Below are 23,008 nucleotides of genomic sequence, written 5' to 3'. Positions count from 1 at the left end.
TGGCTAGACTGCGTTCCAGGGAGAGTGGGTCCAGGTAACCGCAGGGCTTTTATCTTGCTAAATAGGGTGGACAATCTTGAGACTAGAGAGTCTTGGTAGGCAGTACAGAAAAGGCTCATGTGGGTCTTATTCTCTTCCACTGAACAAATGTTAAGCAAATATTTTAAAACCATCAGTGTGAAGGACCACCAAACCACAAACCTGGTCAGAGGATTCATACCTTTGTCTTGCTTCTACTGTAAGTCTTTCAAATATCACCTCCTCTATTATATTCTCCTTATATCTCCCTCCCCTCCACCATCACCCTTCTCCGAACTCTCCTTGTTCTTAGTTGATATGGCACTTCCCATTACAGTTTAAGATTATTTGAGGATGTTTGTTATCTCCTTCACTAGATGCCAAACTTCTTACTCATATTTAACTGCATCTAGCATACTACTCAACACATTTTAAATAAATGAATGACTGAATTAATTAGAGAACAAGTAATCTATCTGGATGCTAAACTAAGAAGACGAAGATCACTTAAGAATAAGATGTTCTTCAGATACATTACAAAAGGAGATTCATTTGGGTCAATTTAAGCTAGAGCAGGGCAAGAGAAGGGCAGAGACTTGCTGAAGATTCTACCTTGATATGGCCATAACCTAGAGAAATAAAAACATGAAGTATCAAGGGCCCTCTTCAGAGCACATTTCAGTGTCACTGTCTAACAGCTGGCTATAAGCAGTCCCATATCATTCATGAGGAAATGTCATTGAAATGTGAATAATTTGAAGCTCCATTGAAATCCCCTATGTAATTTCACGTAGATGAGCGGCTTTCTAGCTTGATGTCACATGGAGTTCTTCGGATGGAAGTGGGTGTTGAAAAAACGCTCAGAACAGCATGCTATAAATAGAAGATTGCCTCACACATTCTAATAACAATAACCATCCCTGAACTATTTAGCCATCACCTGCTATATTTCACACTTCTCATATTTCCCGACTCATTTGCAAGAGTCAAACCTCAGCCATGAATCACTCTGTGTTGCTAGCTCAATGCTTTCTTCCAGAACTAACCTACAAATTCAGCAGAAAATCTCAAGTCCCACAGTAAATCATTCCTCACACAGGTAAATTGGACCATCTCCCTTTTCAATCCTCTGTGGGTCACGTATCCCTGGGGAAGCTGTTCCTCAATAAGCACCTCTCAAGCTCCTTTCATGGTCTTTCTATGATGCGTTAATGCTCTCTCCAACCTTGGTTGCCGAGACCCAATTTTATCACTTTCTATGGCTCATTTCATAGCAATTTCATGAGTATGTGTTCTTGCTATCCAGTCAGAGCTCCGAAAGTAGTATCTGCTTAAAAGATTTAAATGTTTATTTATTTGTCATTCGTTTTCAATTTGGCGAGAATTCCATTTAAAATTCTACTTTTAAAGCAATTCAAACAAAAGGAAAAACAGTACAACTCAAAGAAGATGCTTACTATACATTAGTTGGCATGTCATTAATGATCTACAACTTACATCATAAGTCCATTTATCCACTTTCAGCTGACCATTCTAACTTTTACAATGCTGGTGAAAAATATCCAAATGAGCCCTCTTAGAATGGTTGTGTGGAGAATTTTTAAGCTTTGCTAAAAATGAAGATTCTGCTAGACAAAAATCCTCCTTCACTCAGCATTGGAAGTCAGTCTTTGTGAACCTAATTAGATACTGGGATTTATACAGTGTAAACGTAAAAAAAATCCATGGGCTTCCCAGGTGGCTCAGTGGTAAAGAATCCTTCCATTGGGAAGATATCCTGGAGGAGGAAATGGCAACACACTCCAGTATTCTTGACTGGAGAATCCCATGGATAGAGGAGTCTGGTGGGCTACAATCCAGGGGATTGCAGAGAGTCAGGCACAACTAAGCACACACACACTTACTTAAAGAAATCTATATTCCTGATAGAATATATCAGGAATATAGATTCCTGATATATTCCCCACAACAACAGGCTGCCAAGGGACTTGAAGCTACTTTAAGCATATTTAGTCCTTTGAGTAAAGGCAGCAGGTTTCCCCGAGTATTTGCATGTTTGCATGTCACCTACAATACCCTGGACACTGCAAGTAAAGAGAAACTACCTCTTGACTCACTTCAAGTGAGTCACAATTCTATTTTAAAAAATAATTTGTTAGAATACAAAGGTAAAATAATAAAGTACCTCTCATTTAGAGCTTATAGCTTTGGTATTTTGGTATTTTGTCTTTTCCCCTCATTTTTATGAAAGAAATTATATATTAGAGATAAAATTGAAGTCTCTTCTCATTGGTCAGCCTATCTTCTCCCCAGAGGAATTCAGTGTGATAAGCTAAAAGCTATTTCTTAAAAATCTATGCATTTAGCTTGAATAATATAAATTTGTGATAGTCAACTTTTTTTGACCTAAAGAATACAATTTTATGTATTTCAACCCAACATATATGTATTTTGTGGGTGTGGCTTTAAAATGTGCATATTATGTCATTCTGTAGTTTGCTGAGCAACATTATTTTTTAGAGGTCTATGTTTATATTGAGAGAGCGTGTATTCACTTTCACAGCTATATGGGATCCTGTTAAAAATAACTATATTTTCCAAAACAAACAATTTAGTGAGAAAAGTGGCATTATTTCACATCTTGGCGAACCACTTTAATGGCCAGACTTACTAGAACACAGCTGGATTCTCACACATGCTTCTGCCCTCAATCTGTTGTAATATGTTGGTTGAAGTATAGATAGGTAGATCGATAAAGATACAGATACATAACAGAGCCTCACACAGGTGTTGAAAAAGGAAAGAGAATCTTAATAGCTTTCTCATGTATCTGTGAAAGTTCTTCTTTGATAGTACCCAAAACACAACATGTGGCAGTACCTTAAAGCTTAGCTGAGATGTAAAAGTCTGAAACCCTATCAATGTGCATTTTGTCTTCTACTGCATTACAATCCACTGAACTTTAAATGGATCTCTGATCCATAAATAATTTTGTGACAACATGCATTGGTTACCTAGAAAATACTAATTCACTGGGTTATTAGATCTTCTTACTGACATACTTCATCATAATTATAAAAAAGTCATATTAGTGTTATTGCTAGCAATCTCCTTAGAAAAGTCTTTTAAGGATTGGGAAGTGGTCAAGATCATATTAGCAGACACAAGTTTTCCAAAATTCTAATTTCTACTTGAAACCTTGAATTTTATCTCTGGCAGAAAATGCTCAGTTTTTATGTGAATTGGCAGGTTCACTTTGTTAATTTTTTAGAAAACGTGTACCAAATACCCAAGTTGGCATAACAACAGCTTGTCAATCATTCTTGCCATTTAAAATGTTATCCTATGGAAAAAAAAAAGTGACTAGCTCAGCTTGCAACTTAAACTGCACACTTGCTTTTCCTCAAAACAACCATCACGTTTGGATACACAGCAGAAATTATTTCATGCATTCTTTCCATTTCATCACACAGAATATTAAAAAGACATTATTCAAGGTTTGAAATTTTATAAAAGTCATCATTTCTACTGATTCATCAATGATATTCTATTTTAAGTGGGCAGTGTTGAGGCTTCCCTGGTGGCTCAGTGGTAAAGAATCCACCTGCTATTCAGGAGACATGGATTTGATCCCTGATCCGGGAAGATCCCACATGCCACAGAGCAACTAAGTCCATGTGCCACAACTACAGAGCCTGTGCTCTAGAACCCGGGAACTGCAACTACTGAGCCCAAGTGCTGCAACTACTGAACTCTGAGGGCCCTAGATCCTGTGCTCCACAACAAGAGAAACCACTGCAATGATAAGCCCTCGCACCACAACTAGAGAGTAGCCCCTGCTCACTGCAACTAGAGAAAAGCCTATGTGAAGCAACAAACACCCAGCATAAATATAAATAAACAAATATAAAAAACAAAATGGAAACATTGCCCACTGTAATTTTAGTTATTTATAGCTGTGCTATGTCTTTGTTGCCTCACCTATGCTTTTCTCTAGTTTCAGCTAGCAGGGGCTACTCTCTAGTTGCAGTGGCTTCGTTTGTCATGGAGCACAGGTTTGAGGCACTCACACTTCAGTTGTTTCAACATATGGGCTCAGTATTTATGGCTCATGGTCCCTAGAGTGCACAGGCTTCAGTAGTTGTGGCAGGCGGGCTCATTAGTTGTGTCTCATGGGCTCTAGAGTGCAAGCTCAGTAGTTGTGGTGATGGGCTTAACTGTTTCGCAGTATGTGGAATGCTCCTGGACCAAGAATTGAATCCATGTCCCCTGCATTGGCAGGCAGATTCTTATCCACTGTACCACTAGGGAAGCCCAAGGATATTCTTTAAAAGAAATTATTTGGTCTCCAAGTATGTGGTAGTGAAAAATCCAACAACTATTAGTACAGTTTGATTGTAGTTGTTCAGTCACTCAGTCGTGTCTGAGTCTTTGCGACTCCATGGACTCTAGCACACGAGGCTTCCCTGTCTGTCCCTCACTATCTTCTGGAGTTTGCTCAGATTTATGTCCATTGAGTCAGATGAAGCTTTCCAATCATCTAATCCTCTGTCACCCCCTTCTCCTCCTGCCTTCAATCTTTCCCAGCATCATGGTCTTTTCCAATGAGTCAACTCTTCACATCAGGTGGCCAAAGTATTGGAGCTTCAGCACCATTTCTGTCAATGAATATTCAGGGTTGATTTCCTTTAGGATTAATTGGTTTGATCTTCGTGCTGTCCAAGGGACTCTCAAGAGTATTCTCTAGCACCACAATTCAAAAGCTTTAATTCTTCAGTGTTCAGCCTTCTTTATGATTCAACTCTCATATCCATACATGACTACTGGAAAAACCATAGCTTTGACTATACAGACTTTTGCCAGCACAGTAATGTCTCTGCTTTTTAATACACTGTCTAGGTTTGTCATAGCCTTCCTTCCAAGGAACAAGCATCTTTTAATTTCATGTCTGCATTCACCATCCGTAGTTATTTTGGAACCCAAGAAAATAAAATCTATCACTATCTCCACTTTTTTCCCTTCTATTTGCCATGAAGTGATGGGACTGGATGCCACAATCTTCATTTTCTGAATATTCATTGTTAAGCCAGCTTTTTCACTCTCCTCTTTCACCCTCATCAAGAGGCTCTTTAGTTCCTCTTCACTTTCTGCCATTAGAATGGTACCATCTACATATCTGAGGTTGTTGATATTTCTCCTGGCAGTCTTGGTTCCGGCTTGATTCACCCAGCCTGGCATTTTGCATGAGGCACTCTGAATATAAGTTAAATAAGCAGGGTGACAATATACAGCCTTGATGTACTTCCTTTCCCAATTTGGAACCAGTCCATGTTCCATGTCCAGTTCTAACTGTTGCTTCTTGACCTGCATATAGGTTTCTCAGGAGACAGGTAAAGTGGTCTAGTATTCCCATATCTTTAAGAATTTTCCAGTTTGTTGTGATCCACACAGTCAAAGGCTTTAGCCTAGTCAGTGAGGCATAAGTAGATGTTTTTCTGGAATTCCCTTGCTTTCTCTATGATCCAACAAACATTGGCAATTTGATCTCTCGTTCCTCTGCCTTTTCTAAACCCAACTTGTACACCTTGAGGTTCTCAGTTCGTGTACTGCTGAAGCCTAGCTTGAAGGATTTTGAGCATTAACTTGCTAGCATGTGAAATGAGCACAATCGTGCAGTAGTCTGAAGTTTCTTTGGCATTGCCCTTTTTTGGGACTGGAAGGAAAACTGACCTTTTCCAATCTTGTGGCCACTGCTGAGTTTTCCAAATTTGCTGACATATTGAGTGCAGCACTTTAGCAGAAGCATCTTTTCGAATTTGAAATACCTCAGCTGGCATGTCATCACCACCACTGGCTTCGTTTGTGCAATGGGTTACCACAAACTTAGTGACTGAAAATTTATGATCTTACAGTTCTGGAGGTTAGAAGTCTAAAATGTGTCTCACTGGGCTAAATCAAAGTGTCAGCAGAGCTACCTTCTTTTCTGAAGGCTGTAGGGGCGACTCCATTTCCTTGCCTTTTCTAGCTTCTATAGGTCATCCATTTTCCTTGGCTTGTAGCCTCTTCCTCCATATTCAAAGCAAACAGTGGAGGGCTGCATCCTCATATCCTATCTCTTTGACCCTCCTTCTGCCTCTCTCTCCTGCTCTTTTTTTTTTTAATACCTTAGAGTTTATTCTTCTACATATAAGAAACTCAAAAGTGGGCTATCCATACTGGTAATGAAGTTCTACAATGACAGCAGGAATCTTTTCTTTTTTTTTTCAATTTATTTATGTTAATTGTAGGCTAATTACTTTACAATATTGTAGTGGTTTTAGCCATACACTGACATGAATCAGCCATGGGTGTATATGTGTTCCCCATCCTGAACCCCCCTTCCGCCTCCCTCCCCATCCCATCCCTCTAGGTCATCCCAGTGCACCAGCCCTGAGCACCCTGTCTCATGCATCAAACTTGGACTGGCAATCTGTTTCACATATGATAATAGACATGTTTCAATGCTATTCTCTCAGATCATCCCACCCTCGCCTTCTCCCACAGAGTCCAAAAGACTATTCTATACGTCTGTGTCTCTTGCTGTCTCACATATAGAGTTACTGTTACCATCTTTCTAAATTCCATATATATGCGTTAATATACTGTATTGGTATTTTTCTTTCTGACTTACTTCACTCTGTATAATAGGCTCCAGTTTCATCCACCTCATTAGAACTGATTCAAATGTATTCTTTTTAATGGCTGAGTAATATTCCATTGTGTATATGTATCACAGTTTTCTTATCCATTCATCTGCTGACGGACATCTAGGTTGCTCCATGTCCTGGCTATTATAAACAGCGCTGCGATGAACATTGGGGTACACGTGTCTCTTTCAATTCTGGTTTCCTTCTCTCCTGCTCTTGATGACCCTTGTGATTATATTGGGCCCATCCAGAAAAAACTGAGCAATCTCCATATTAGCAGGTTAGCTGATTAGCAATATTAATTCCCCTTTGCCCTATAAGCAACATATTTACGGGTTCAAAGGATTAGAATGTAGACATCTTTGAGGGACCATTACACTATAGATCACACCTTGGTTGCCTTCTGGAGCTCACATGAGACTTAAAGGAAGAAAATTAAAGGGAGAAAATTAATGACACCAAAGAAAGTCACTATTTTTGAAGACTTACAAGCTTTTTATGAGGTTGCATTATGTTTTGCCTTTATTAAGTGCATTTATGCATTTAATGCAAGTTTTTACTCTTAAGGAGGTTAAAACCCAACATAGAAATATAAAACCAGCCAAATGTTTCTTTAAGAGAAGAGAACCTTTCTATTAAGGACAGAGAACATTTTATTCTTCTTTATTTTTCTGAGACCAAAGCATAATTCCTTGCAGAAAGGAAAAAATGTTTGTTTAGTGGAGAAGAGGTAGCAAGAGGGTTGATATAAAGAATAATTATATTTTATACAAACATGTAAGCATACATTCTGGATAGCAAAGAAGAGGATGTAAGTTAGGACAACATTTAAAAATAAAAAAGAGCTGTGGAAATGGAAAAATCTTCAATTCTAAGACCATATTATATTATTTCAGAAGTTTCTCAAAAATAGCCAAATGAAGTAGGATTTCTGTTTCTCTTCTAATTTTAGCATGGTGAGGAGGGGAGTGAATCCTTCTCCCTCTTCAAAAAAAATGAAAACTATCAGAAAAATAAGCTCCAAGGAGACAACTTTCAATTCAGAGGGTAAATTTTTATAGTTACATTAAATTACAGTGTCCTGAGGTCTCAGTAATAGGAATGTTGACAGATCCTGCAATATTATAGCAGCAGTACCCAGGGACTCCCACTCTCTCTCTCTCTCTCTCTTTCTTGCCCACCTTTTCCATTGCTCCTCCTAATTCCACTACCAAAAGATAATTAAGCTATTTTTTGACCAGCTTTTGATTAATGTACTCAAATAAAACTCATAAAAATAATATGATTTATTGGCCAAAAGCTATGTGATCTTTGATGGACTGGTCTGTCCCGGAACATGTTGTCTTACAACATCTACTTTGTGTGACCCTGGACACACTTAGCTAGAGATTCTGAAGGGCGGAAAAGACACAAACTCTGCCAACTCTTCATATCTGAGTCCCTTGCTAACTGTGTAAAGGGCTCTGAAAGATGGCAAGGGAGCAGCAGCAGAAGGCTGGTTGTGGGGGATGCAGTGAGGGGTGTCTTGGGATACACTGCCTCTGATTGTTGCCAGAGTTTCCTTCCTCTTTGGAAAGCTCTAGGAGTGTAGCTCAGTTGGTAAAGTATCCACCCACAATGTGGGAGACTCTGGTTCAATTCTTGGGTTGAGAAGATCCCCTGGAGAAAGGAAAGTCTACCCACTCCAGTATTCTGGCCTATAGAATTCCATGGACAGTCCATGGGGCTGCAAAGAGTAAGACACGACTGAGTGACTTTCACTTTCACTTTCAGGAGTATGATGGTCCCTCAGGATCATGCTCTGGGTTTACATCCTGTTAAAGTCTTTTGGAGGATTTTAAAGGAAGTAAATGCTTTTGGAAATTCCTCCTAGGTACTGAATCAACTGTTGGGGATCTGGAGTGGGTGAACGTCCTCAGAGGTTATAGCTCACTTGACCTGATTATAGCTATCTACAGTTCTGCAGAAAGCAGTCATTAGAAATGCACAAGAAAGGGGGTATACACTTAGGGGACTATGTTGTGAGCTGGCAGTTCTGAATATAAGCCCCAAACTGCATTGCAGAACCTAACAAGCAAGATTTTTGGATTGCCTGGTGTTTTTAAAATCTCTGTAACTCATGTTTAGAATCTCATGAAAGATGCAAAACACACCTTTTTTGATACCATCTTACTTTCCCTCAGCAGATTCTTCCCCAAGATGTCCTCTGCCTAGGACTGTTCCCTCCAACATCTCAACTGCACATCCTCTCCACCATTTCTTTCCCATTCAAAACACACCTGTGTCCCATGCCCCCAAGGCTCTTCCCAGGTAAAACATTTGTTTTAACAGATGCTTTCTGGGAAAATAATAAATTAACCCACAAACAGTAAAGATAAATGAAGAAATTTCAAATCTGAGAAAATATATTTGAAGACAATGGATTTGGGGAATCCGTCAAATCAAATCACATAGTTTATTAGTAGGGTAGGCCTACATGATTTTTTGCCTTATATCTCTATCTTTCATTTGTTAAAGAAACATTTATTAGCTCTTGCTAATAGCAAGGCACAGCTGGAGATGTTGAAGAGGACAGAGAACTGTTGCCTTTAAGGATTTTGCAATATGGTAGATAAGAAATGAACATAAAAAATACTATGCAGAAACATGTAAACAGAGTAAATCAGAGTATTACTTTCTAAGAGATAAGCACTACTTCCTCCTGAGCAGCAGAGTGTTTGCATATATTAAGGATCAGTTTCAGACACTACACACATATAGTTCTGATGATACTTTTCCAACTACGTACACTAGTCTCACTGGAACACAAGTGAGGCTTCACCCCATCTCTGCTTATGATCTAATGGCAGTAATAGCAAGTAAAAACAGAAAGTCATCAGATGAGGGGGAAAAAAGCAATTATATAGCCTATAAAAATACCAGAGTGATTTTTGTTCCTTCCTAGCTGTCACTGACTTCAAAAACAAAAGACAAATATGTAATCTTAAAAAGAAAGCAGAGAATTAGGCACTGATTTGATTTTGTAGGAGATTAAGAACATTTTTAAAAGCATCACAGTCCTTTATTCTTCATGTACTTTGGGAAGCATGAACAATGAAGGGCGTCAGAAAATTGTTTTCCCTAGTTTTGCTTATCTTTATGTTGCTAGGGAAAATTTAACATATTCATCAAAAGTCCATTTGGAAATATTTGCTTGTAGAGATGCAGCATCCCAGGCTTCTGGATACTTTATTACTATAATTTCAGAAATCTCACCTGGCTAGCAGATTGCTTTGCTTGAAGTGAGAAAAAAAAACCAGTGATATCTATTTTAAGCATCATGATCCTTAATTTCTTAATCTGCTGTTCTTGATTTCTATAATAAATCCATTCAAAGCTACACATATGCATTAAGAAGTACACAAAAGTCACCTTTTCTTTTCTCTCCAAAACATTAAAGCCTTTTTATTCTGTTTTAGAAGACTCTTATAAGTGAGTTCTCTAAACCAACTTCCTAACCGATACATCACAGAACATTAGTATCCAGTAACAGGTATAATATCTGATATAGTTATTTCACCCATCAGGATCTCAAGGAAAAGTCACTTCTGAGCAGTGGAAGGGCTAGGGCCAGCTCTAGAAAGGGGTGGGATATTGTATTCAAGGTCTCTCTCCCTCTCTCTTTTCTTCTCCCTCCCACCCTCCCCCTCCTCTGTTTCTTTCCCATTTAAACATAGTTCAATTTTCACCAAATCTGCAAAATACTAGCAAACAGTAAGTATTAACGAGTCATTAGAAATGTCTTAAGACTGACAAAGATAAATATATTTTGAGATATATTCTGGAAACGCATCTCTGATCCACATGCTCCTTTATACGTCTCCAAACCAAGATATGTCAGCAATGGCCCTAAGCAGGTTCTGTGATGGAAGTATTTGTCCAAAGTTATTCATCAGGGAAGAAAAGTTAACTTTCTGGATCACTAAATTTTAAAAACCATCTCTCTCTCTCTCTGGATAAAAAACATAATAAATGAACATCTTGACAATATGATACGAAAGTGATAAGGATCTGTAAATGGCTCCCTATTTCTGTGTATGAATACACTTGCCTGTCTGAGAAATTCAAATATGTAAATAAAAAAAAAAAACTTGCCCCCTTTGTAACTACAGTGTTTGTGCTAACATAATGCATTGTCCTTCAGGGTTTTAAAGTTAAAAGGCTATACACCAGATCATCATGGCAAGCCCCTTAATGCAATTTATATTAATAAGTAATACATAGATTTGAACAATAATGACAGAGTACAACAATTATATGGTGAGATAAGTTCTAAGCAGCCGTTTTGTCATGAGACAAGCTAAGATGGCTTCTCATGTTTTGCTTCATCAATGCTTCTCCTCCTCCTTCATGGCCCTCCTGTTAGGCCAGTCCATCAAGAATCTTTCCTGCTTTCAGGCTTAGCTCAAGTACCGCATCCTCTATAAATCTTCCCCTAAACAGTTGTCTCTCCTGCCTCTTGCTGCTGCTAAGTCGCTCCAGTCGTGTCCGACTCTGTGCGACCCCATAGACGGCAGCCCACCAGGCTCCCCCATCCCTGGGATTCTCCAGGCAAGAACACTGGTTTGGGTTGCCATTTCCTTCTCCAATGCATGAAAGTGAAAAGTGAAAGTGAACTCGCTCAGTCGTGTCCGACTCTTCGTGACCCCATGGACTGCAGCCTACCAGGCTTCTCCGTCCATGGGATTTTCCAGGCAAGAATACTGGAGTGGGTTGCCATTGCCTTCTCCGTCCTGCCTCTTACTACCACCATTACTTAATAATTGCCCATTGATCACAGGTGGCTTTGTGAGAGGTAAATTAGAACCTCTGAGATCACACTGCCTCTGCCAACTCAAGGAGGCTTCCAAGAGGCCTCTACCAGGTTCCTCTAGCACTGACCACAGACCCAGTGACCTCATCATTTGCATAATAATTTCTTCAACAGCCGCTCAATTCCTCACTGATGAACTCCAGCTGTACCTGGATCACTTTCAATCACTCACAAGTCCTGCTGCAGTCAGCACCCCCCAGCACCCCCCAGCTTCCAAACTCACCCCATGCTGATACTCTTTGTCCCCGAGCTGACACCAACCCTGCAAGTTTCCAACCCACTAATCTCTCAGGTTCACTTTTTGCCACATGCTTGCCAGCACCCTGGGATTTCTCAAAATTTTTACCTTTTCCACCTACACAAGTCACATCACCAACTCTTGATGCTGGATAGAGTGTATAATGCCTCTTCATTTTTGCCCTGAGGTGCTGGCACTGGTCAGCAAAACTAGTAGCCAGGAGAGGACTAACTGCCTTCTATGCAGACACATACCTGAGTCCCACCAAGAAAGGTGACAGGTTGCCTTTCTCCTCTAAACAGAGAAGAAATGTCCGAAAGTGTTGCACTACCTTTGTTGGCTCAGGAAATGTCTTAACTTATCCCAGCTCCCTCTGACTTCTCTCTTCCTCTCCTTCACGTGGACTTTCCTAGGGGTTATGGCACTCCCTTCCCTCCCCCAGGATCCCAGCATGAACCTTTTCTGGAGAAGGCCAGAGGAAGAGAGAGCACAGGCTGTGTACATCCCTCCAACAAACTCCCTGAGCTGAGGCACAGAGGAGCATAGTGCAAAAGCCCCAGAAGCATAATGTTGAGGCACAAATCCTGAGTCTACTGCTTATTTGCATGTGACATTGGGCAATCAACTTAATGTTCCTGTGTCTTGGTTTTCTCATCTGGAAAACGAGTGAGTAATGAAACCTAACTCATCACATTGCTGTGAGAATGAAAGGTTAACACACGCTGTTAGAAGAGTCTCCATGGAAAGCACTCAGTATTTTTAGCTGGCAGAGAGGAGCACTCATTTTTTTGCATGATCCTTCAAAAGTAGCTGTGCCCCATCAGCTGTGTCATCCGCCTCAGTTCACCTTTCCCTCTTACCCAGGATTTTACAGCAAAGTGCTGGAATCTCTCCTTGGGAAGGCTGGACTTTTACAAAGTCTCCCTGGGCCATAGGTGTATGTCCAAGTCAGCACTCTCCAAGTTTTCCCCAACTGCAGCCCAGAGGGGCCAGGACAGGTTCACTGGCTCCTGATGGTTCTTTAGCCTGTACCAATGTCTGTCTACCCATTTCTGGATGCACAGGTGAATGAGACTCCTCCCAGGTCCCTTTGTGTATGGCTCAGTGTCCCATATTTCCACAGAGGCACTTTTGTTCATGCATGGATGCCTTATTTGTTGTTGAAAGGGGAGACAAAAAAGAGAAAGTCTTATACCAGTATGATGCTGATATTGCTCCCAGGATTCTCAGTTGCACATTTAAATGTCCCCGTACAAGATAATGTTCCTCATACTCCCTGCTCCCCTTTGAGGAACACCCTCAAATGTGGTATTTTTTTATCTTTCACATTACCTGGGTAAGTCTTATGTGTACTACAAAATAGAAGACAAGAGCTTGCCTTTGACTCCTTCTTAAAAAGTGCCATGACCCCCCTCAAATGCATCCCAAAGTGCCATGACCATAGTAGGTATCAGTAAATGTTCTGTGACTTGATTTGGGTATCCAAATCAACAAAAAATCCTGTAAGTGGTGTCAAATATTCATTCCTCACACCTACAAAAGCCCAGCAAATCACCCACAAGTCCCCATAGCTCCAAAGTCAAGGATTCTGTCCCTCCAGGTATCAGGATCTCAGTATGGTTCATCCCCAGCTGAATGAAGCACAAGCTGGAATCAAGATTGCTGGGAGAAATATCAATAACCTCATATGCAGATGACACCACCTTTATGGCAGAAGAGGAACTAAGGAACCTCTTGATGAAGGTGAAAGAGGAGAGTAGAAAAGCTGGCTTAAAACTCAACATTCAAAAAACTAAAATCATGGCATCCAGTCCCTAAATCACTTCATGGCAAATAGATAAAGAAACAGTGACAGGTTTTATTTTCTTGGGCTCCAAAATCACTGCAGATAGTAACTACAGCCATGAAATTAAAAGACACTTGCTTCTTGGAAGTAAAGCTATGGCAAACCTAGACAGAGTATTCAAAAGCAGAGACATTACTTTGCTGACAAATGTCCGTACAGTCAAAGCTATGATTTTTTTCGGTAGTCATGTATGGATGTGAGAGTTAGACCATAAAGAAGGCCAAGCACCAAAGAATTGATGCTTTTAACTGTGGTGTTGGAGAAGACTCTTAAGACCCTTGGACTGCAATGAAATCAAACCAGTCAATCCTAAAGGAAATCAAGCCTGAATATTCATTGGAAGGACTGATGCTGAAACTCCAATACTTTGGCCACCTGATGCAAAGAGCCAACTCATTGGAAAAGACCCTGATGCTAGGAAAGATTGAAAGCAGGAGGAAAAGGGGACGACAGAGAATGAGATGGTTGGATGGCATAACTGATTCAATGGACGTAAGTTTGAGTAAACTCTAGGAGATAGTGAAGGACAGGGAAGTCTGGCATGCTGCAGTCCATGGGGTCGCAGTCAGACATGACTGAGCGCCTGAACAACCAGGACACACAAGGGTCCCTCCACTTCTAATCAGGGGCCATCCAAGATCTCTCTCCTGCCTTCCCTCAGACTTTAGGGAGATTAACCAGAGAGGCTTGTTTCAATAACAGATCCCTGGCCCCAACCCACCATGATTCTGATTCAGCAGATTTGGAGTGGAGCTCAGATGTCTGAAGTTTTAGAGGGTGATGCTGATGAAAGTTATAACCTCTATGGAGGACAGAGAATGGGTATTGTCCTTGACTGTTTTTTCCAGCACCGAGTACAAGATCTTAAACATGTTTGCTGTTCTGCCCCTAAAGCAGCTGGTCCTAACAAGGGGGGCAAGCCAATATAGCATTGAATTAAAGTAGGGGCGTTAGTGATGAGACTGGAGATTCAGCTGCTCCTGTGCTTTACCTGCATCTTTCGTTTTTCCTGCTGGGAACCACCCTCAGACTCACTTTGCACCTTGTTTACAACCATCTGCTGGTTCTGGGAGCTTCCAGCTAACTTACGTCACCATCTTGGCCCCTGCAGTTACACGTGGGCACATGGTCCTGTGTTCTACCATCCGCACCAGCCTCAAAAATAAGCTCAGGTGACTAGAGAGACTACTAGCGATCTGGAGGAAAGAGAAGGAACTTGGGCCAAATTCCAAGAAGAAACTGATCCGAGTGCTCAGCCCTCCTCTCTGTTTCCCTTTGGCTTTACAGGAACTAGTGGCTTTGGGAAAATTGAAGCTGTGGCTGCCGGCATTTGTATGTGTTGTCTGATGGGGAATAAGATGATGATTAGGTGGGCAGGGACTGAAGCCAATGCAAATGTTGTGGGCTGAAAAAATACTTAAGGAGTTTTGAAATCTTTTACAAGTCTGACTCCCCTTGTGTCCAAACTTGCATGCACCCACCATTCCTCACATAGCTCAGCTCCTCCATCCAGAGAGCAAAGCAGAGGCTGGAAGAGCAGATCCACTGATGATGTAGTGCTTGGAGTGGCTCAAAGTGAGGCACACTAGGACTGAACAAAACTGAGCTTCAAGAAACAGAGTACTAGGGTCTGGTTACAGTTCCTTCATCCACTGGTTTGTTCACTGAGGTTTTAATTGCCTACTGCGAACGATGAGGTGGTGAGAAGTGAAGGACTGGGGGCTTTTGCATGTTAGACACCAAAGCAAACCTAAACCCCTGTTCTTTTATCCATTCCTTTCTCAAAGTATTGCATCACAGGAAGCTCATCTCTGTGGAATGCAGAATTCCTGAATCCATTAAGTAAGAACAATTTTGATAGCCTCCATTTTGCAGATATTGATGCACAGAAAACTAATAAACAAAAGTAACCACCTAGAAATGATAAATTATTATAAATTTGTACAATCATCTCAAGAATGATGGTGTTCTGCTGTCTTCTTCATTATTAAAGAACTAGACAACCCTTTTTTAAAAAGACAATGGTGAATAGCAAGAAGATAAATATTTTACATTTTGTATTCAGGACCTTCTCTCTACAAAGAGAAATTTCATCTTATAAATATCTCATGTTATTTATTCAATTACTTCATTGTATACTGCTCTTTCCCAATTGAATTTATTATGTGGGGAGAAGAGCCCAGGTTGTTCTTTCTTTTGTACTTGAAACTCAGGGTCATTCCTGCATTTTGCACTGAATAATCATCTTCACACATTTTCCTTTGCCTCTTTTGGATTTTAATATTTAAAAATGGGCAACAGCCTTTATTCTACAAAGGTGGTGATTTACTACTCATAGCTCAACTCCCAAAGTGTGAGAGAGTACAGAACTCATGTAAACAGGTACACCTTTCTGCTGTGACAATTTCAGCTAGCACTAATACTCATTACTTTCCAATCCTCAAGAAATAAAACAAGGGCACTAGGTGAAAATCCTATATGCCCCTAAATTCTGCAAAAATTCAATCTTAATGGAATGCATTGGACACAACCACCACCCAATATATGTTTACCGGCTAACCTGACCACTCGAAGTGAAAGCATAATGTCGTATATTTAAATTGTATTTTCCAGTTTAAAAAATGCTTTAACAGCTCATTTGGTCCCTACATTAGTCATTAGCCCATTTTACAGATTAAGATACTGGGAAAAGTTCATTTCACCACTTTCCAGAAAAGACTAAAACCATTCCTGTTGGGAAGTGGGATATTTTTGTCACCATCCCAGTTTAAGTAACATTTATGGCTACAAGGCAAAGAAGAATACCCAGGGCACTGGAAGTCAATAGACCTGATTTCAAGTTCTGGTTTGGCTGCTTACCAGCTGTGTCACATTGGGCAAGTTACCTAACCCACTTGAAACTCAGGTTTTTTACCTACAAAAAATAGAGCTAGTAATAAACTACCTCTCTGGGTTGTTCTAATAGTTAAGTAAAATGATGTAAGTAACAGGCCTTGCTTTGACGGCTGGCACTCAGTAACCATGCAGAAAAGGATGCTTTATAACAAAACTACACAGTGCCACCTGCTCTTCCTAATTAACATCCCTCATAAACACACCCAAATGAAATAACAAACCAAGTAAGATTCCATCTCTGTCCCTAGGAAGGAAAATTCTAAAATCCGCCACACTGTTCCTTTATCTTTTATAATAATGAAGTCTTTACTCCAAGGGATTTACAAAAGCATGTGTCCCTTAGACTAGACACAGAGAGGGGGGTTTAGGAAATGAGCCACCTCTATGGCAATTTCCTTCACAATTTCCTTTGCATCTTTGACCTACACAAAGAAGCTTTCTTATTCCTCTTTACCATTGATTAATGGCATATTTTTCAGGTGATTTGCCAGCCTTTAACTCACGATATCCTGACTGAAGCATGACAAAACCATAATCGTTGATGTATACATCAGGCACATTTCACTCACCTAACCTGGGAAACAGATACCATCTTCATCAAAAGAAAATTGCTTCATGCTCTTGGGCAACGCACGCCTAGTTCCAGGCATCCTTCCTCCCTTCCTGTCCCTGCTTAGACACCAGGCAAATGGGATTCCTTCACGGAGGGCTTGGAGGGAATCCAATTCAAAGACATAAAATTGGCAGTTTTTTCATCTTTCAAAGGCCTTTTCAATATGAATACTGCTACAGTCAGACTTGCTTTGATTCTCACAAAGCGTTGCCTCACCTCCAAGACTGTTGCTAGGATATAGGGGATATCACAACTCCTGAATACACAGGCGGAAGGAAAAGATTTTCCTCCTCCTTACAAATGTCAGTCCAATTCTTGCTCTGCTTTTCTTCAAGGCCAAACTCAGGACAAAGCATAGGATTACCAGGATGAAGTATTCAAAATAAAAGTCAGAAACCAGAGAGACCAGCGGCTGACTGGGAACGGGGGTGGGGAAGGCCCTGTGGGAGAGAAAGTTTTGCTTGCTACAATGATCAGATGACTCACCAGATATGGACTGGATCCAGAATTAGCCACCGTGACTTTGTGTGTGTGTGTGGAGGGGGGCGCGGCGGGGTGGTGTACTTGCCTGTGTGTATATCACAGACAAAGGAGGGTATTAGAAATCAACAATCAACCAGAGACTGAAATGTCCCCATTATTTCCTCTCTAAAGGCCTAATGCCCTCTCTAAAGTCAATAGATCAGAGAAGGGAGCATTAGGATTTATTAAGCTTGAGGCCTTATTAATATGCAAATATGACATCTAGAAGGGTTAGCATATTACCCACTGTGGTAGTTTTAAAATACATCCATAAATTCTTTTATATTCTTCCCTTCAAAAAGTGGAGCCCAGTTCCCCTTCTCTTAAATGTGGACTGTATTTAGTGACTCATTTCCAGCTAAAAGAATGTGGTGGAAGTGACAGTGATACTGAGTGACTTCTGAGATTAGAACATAAAAGGTGGTGTGGCTTCCTCTTATTTCTTTGTGTCACCTGCTCTGAAGGAAACTGGCTGCCATGCCATGAGGGCATTTGAGCAGCTCGATGAATAAACTTAAAAGGAGAGGGACTGAGGCCTCCAGCTAATAGCCATACAAGTGAGCCATCTTGGAAGCTGACCCTCCAACTGCCTTCAGGTCTTGAGCTGACTGAAGCCCCAACCAATATCTTAACTGTAACCTCATAAGAGACCCCAAGCTAGAATCATCTAACCAAAGTCCTCCCAAATTCCTGACCCAAGGTAACTACGAGATCATAAATGTTTGTTGTTTTAAGCCACTCAGGCTGGGTTAGTTTTGCAGCAAGAGTTATCTAATTCAGTCACCTTTCCTCCACAAATGTATTAGTTCAGATTAGCTAGTCACTCAGTCTAGCCATGGAAGAAATCAGGCCTAGGACTCAAGTATTTTAAAGAGACGGAAAAGTCAGATATTTTGGATCCTTTAATTGTTTAGAGGCCAACACATGCTAACAGGGGCGACAAGCCAGGGTAGAGTGCCATGGGAAATCTTACGACATCAGAGCCAGAAGGGCCCAAAAGGAGATGGGAGGAATCCAGAGAGGGGCTCTGATCTGGCTCTGACCTTTGTTTTAATGTTACACAGAATTTGCCTCTCGGTTATCACAGCAGAAGCCCACCTTCTGCTTCTACAAGATGAGACTCACCTGCACCCAATAAGGCAAGGCCACAAGCACCGACAACCATCTATACAGAAAACCAGAAGCAGGAAGATGGATCATGGTCAAGAAAGACCTGAATATTCCCAGTTTAATCACTCTAAGATTAAAGCAGTGACATTTCGAAGAACACAATAATTTCACAAAGACCATGCATCACATGAGTTTAAACAACTAAATTAGTCAACGCAAACAAAACAAGGTTCCTACTGCAACAATTCCCAAACCTGGATATACACTGACATCAGAGGAACTTTGGAGAAATGCAGATTCTTTGGCCCTACTCCAGAACCTATGGAATCAAGAATCTCTGGGAGTCAGAAGATGCTGTGTCAGTGGCTTTAGTCATACAATTACCTCACTGGCCTCAGATTCCTCATCTACAAAGATGGGACCTTTGTGACCATTGTCCTGGGAACTGGACTGATATTCCAATAGCGCAGGCTCTTCACACAGAAGCCCATCCATAAATTATAGCCCTGAGAAGTCACTAAGAGCTTCTAGCAGACGTTTCCACAAGCATTCCCAGTTTTTAAGTATTCATAGCAGAAAAACACAGGAATGAAATATACTAATATGTTGATTACAGTCATTGCTGGATAGTGGGATTTCAGGTAATTCAGCAGGCTTTTTTAGTTTTATTTTCTTTCCTTTTTTTTTTAAACAATGCCATGTAATATGTATAATAAGAAACAATGTCGCTGTCTTTTTTTTAACAAATGGAGGGAGAAAAGTGGGAAGTGGTAGTACCAGACCCCAGAGGCTGGAGAGGTCTGAAGACAACCAGATCCAGGCAATCCTGCCAGAGAGGAGCTGGGATCACAAAGCAAGGAGCCACTTGGGAGCTGAAAACACTGGAGCAGAAAAAGGACAGAGTACCCAGGTCTTTCCTTTCCTCCAAAGCTCCTATTTCCTATCCCATTATCCCTTTGGCTTACCCTGACTATGCTAAGCAAGAGCCTGGGAAGGGCAAGGAATCAGTTGGAGGGAAATGACCAGCACCATCACTTTTCGTAATTATTTTCCAATTTGTCTTTCAACATTTGGGAGCATAGAGAGGGATAAGCCCACACAATCCTACAGTGCTCCTGGCACCACCACACCAGAAAGAGAATGCATTTTTAAAGCTCTGTGAATACCACCGAGCTGGATTGCATAAGTTCATTTTTTATGGAAAGGCCCTAAAGGCATCAAAACCAGAGGTGGGAGGAAAGAGTACAATTCACAAAATGAGCTGTATTGCTCATTGGAAATGTTTTATACTTAGGTTTGGGTATTTAGGCCTATTCATAAGATTTATAAACAGAGAGTTTTTGTGGATAAGGTTTCATCACTTGTTTGCAACAGGAAAAAGACAATTACACAAGGCCAGGTTTTCCAGGGAGGTCATCACTTTCTTCATTGTCGCTGTTCTTTGTGTAATCAGGCAGTGCTCTGAAACGTGGAGACCCCATTACAACAACAATAATAATCCACTTGAAAGAAGAGACGATCAAATACTCACCAAACCAAACAAGAATGTGCATACTTTTTGTGGTTGTAAAAGTTCTGAAAGAGAGGTATAATCTGTTTCTCCAATACCTAGTCACACACTTCACCTTCAAACACAACATGAGGTCTCATCAAGTTTTACAAAATACTCTGTGAGTTAACCAGGTTTCAATTTTAATTCTCTTTATACACATCTCCCATTCACTTATTAGATTTGTTTAAACTGCAGTCTTTGCTAAAAGCCAGTCTACAAACACAATAAAAATTTTCATTAAAATATTTAAAACCCAGAACAGCAGCAATAACACCAAAACTAAGTGCTAGCAGCCTGCAACAGCAAATCTCAAGAGGCCTTTCCACCATGCAGCACTCTTGAAAGAGGCAGCATTTCACACTTTGTCCTAAAAGTTATTAAGCCTGGACTCTCAAAGGGGCAAGGTAAGAAGAGTTCCCCAAATATGGAACTGTCCAAGGAAAAGACCTGAAAGCCTTTTACTCCCTCCTCCCATTTTCTTTATAATGGATAGTTGAGTGGATGGATGGATGGATAGATCAATTGATCCATCAGTTGATCTAGTGTTAGTCACTCAGTCATGTCTGACTCTTTGTGACCCCAAGGACTGTAACTCGCCAGGCTCTTGTGTCCATGGAATTCTCTAGGCAAGAATACTGGAGTGGGTGGCCATTCCCTTCTCCAGAGGATCTTCCCAACCCAGGGATCGAACCCAGATCTCCCACATTGCAGGCAGATTCTTTACCATCTGAGCCACCAGGGAAATAGATAGATGGATAGATAGACAGACAGGCAGACAGTTAAAATAACTCCATGGAATTGAGCCTGCTGCGAATATGCTTAGCAAGTTACAGTCTTGGAGGCCTGAAGAGGGTCAGGAACTGCTGCTACCCCAGGAAAGGTAGAGGGTCAATTTAGTACCAACAAATGGAGGCACTTGCATATATATACATTGCCTGTACACACTGCTAACAAATTCATTAAAGTAAGAATTAAGTGCCTATGGTACACCAGACATAATTATGTTCCCCAAACTAAACCTAGCAAAACAAGAAAATGATTTGATATAAAGAGTAGAATTTTTGAAATGAGAACTGCTCTGGGAAACATTGGCCTTGAGTACCGAGGACAAGCCCAGAAAGCTACCCCATGAGTCCTGAGGATATAGCTCTCTTCCAGGATTCTGCCTATCACACCCTGCCCCCATGGTCCTTTTTCCAAAAAGTCTAGCATTGCCTGAAATCTCTTTTACAGGGGTAGTTCCACAATGTGCAATAAAAACCTCAATTTGCTAGCACACCTGGGAAAGGTAACACTGTTAACTTGATTTCACACAAAGTCTAAATAGCTGCTTTCTTGAAAGTGGTTTTGATGTGAGGGTGAAGGTTGAGTGATAACAGGGAGGAGACATAAGACAAGGATCCTGTGTACCTGAAAAGGAGATGCCCTGTGAAGGAATAAGGCAAAAAGGATGTCTGAAATAAAATTCTCTTATGCCACAGTTTACCCTAGGGAAGAACAACTTCTCTTGCTCATTTTTACATTCACCAACATACAACATCATAGCAACTATCTCAATGACCCCACTCTATGACACCTAAAGTCAACCCTTGGATGGTGACCGAGGCAGATTCCAGAGCCCGGTGTCATGAACTCATAGTGGTAGCAGTATGCTTTCTGTTCTGCAACCAGGGAGAGAGCCTCGGCAACATGAGATACAAAGGGCTCTTGACAAAAAGAGCAGAGAAACCCATGTTCCTTCATATTATTTGTTGGCTTTTTAAGGAAACCTTTACCGTGTTTTGTATTGGTGTTTCCAGATCTACAATGCTCTTGTTAGTTTCATTGTAATAAAGTTTCTGTTAGAGTTCCTATAACATCTAACATTTAATCCTCCCAGTGATCCCGTAAGTGCATGCATTCTGAGTCACTTCAGTCATGTCCCATTCTCTGTGATGCCATGGACTGTAGCCCACCAGGCTCCTCTGTCCACGAGATTCTTCAGGCAAGAATACTGGAGTGGGTTGCCATTTCCTTCTCCAGGTGATCTTCCCCACCTAGAAATCAAACTTGCGGCTCTTGCATTGTAGGTGGATTCTTTTACTGCTGAGCCACGAAGAAAGCCTTGTGATCCCATAAGTAAGATACTATAATTGTATTTATGAGGAAAGTGCCACAACTTGCCCAAGGTCACAAAGCCAATTGCAGGTGACAGAATTTGAGCCCAGATCTGCCTCCACTTTTGAAATCACTGAGTTCCTGAGAACAAACATTCTCAGGATATAAATCATCTGTATCTCAAAATACTTAAAAAATAGTTTTCTTAACATCGAGTACTCCATAAACAAACATTAATTCACAATGGTTCTTTACATGGTTCTCTGTCTCCCTCCTCTGCTCTTGTTGGACTTCTCTTTCACTTTATCTCCCTCCCTGCCATTTCTATATACCCATCTCTTTCTTCCACCTTCCGCCCTTTTCTTTCCTCTCCCTGACATTTCTTCCCTTTCTTTACATGTGCTATAAAGAAACATGTTCTCAAGCATGTTTTATGTTGTATATTCTCAAGGCAGAGATAGTTAGGCTAATAGATTGGACTTGACAAAAAACTTCAAAAATCTTTTTCAATCAAGACTCTTTGTTGGAATCACAAAACAATTCTCTTCCTAATTCTCCCAAGAATGGTATGTAGAGAGT

Source organism: Giraffa tippelskirchi, chromosome 3 (assembly GCF_054371585.1).
Source record: "Giraffa tippelskirchi isolate mGirTip1 chromosome 3, T2T-mGirTip1v1.2.pri, whole genome shotgun sequence".
NCBI lineage: Eukaryota > Metazoa > Chordata > Mammalia > Artiodactyla > Giraffidae > Giraffa > Giraffa tippelskirchi.
This window is presented reverse-complemented; position numbering follows the sequence as displayed.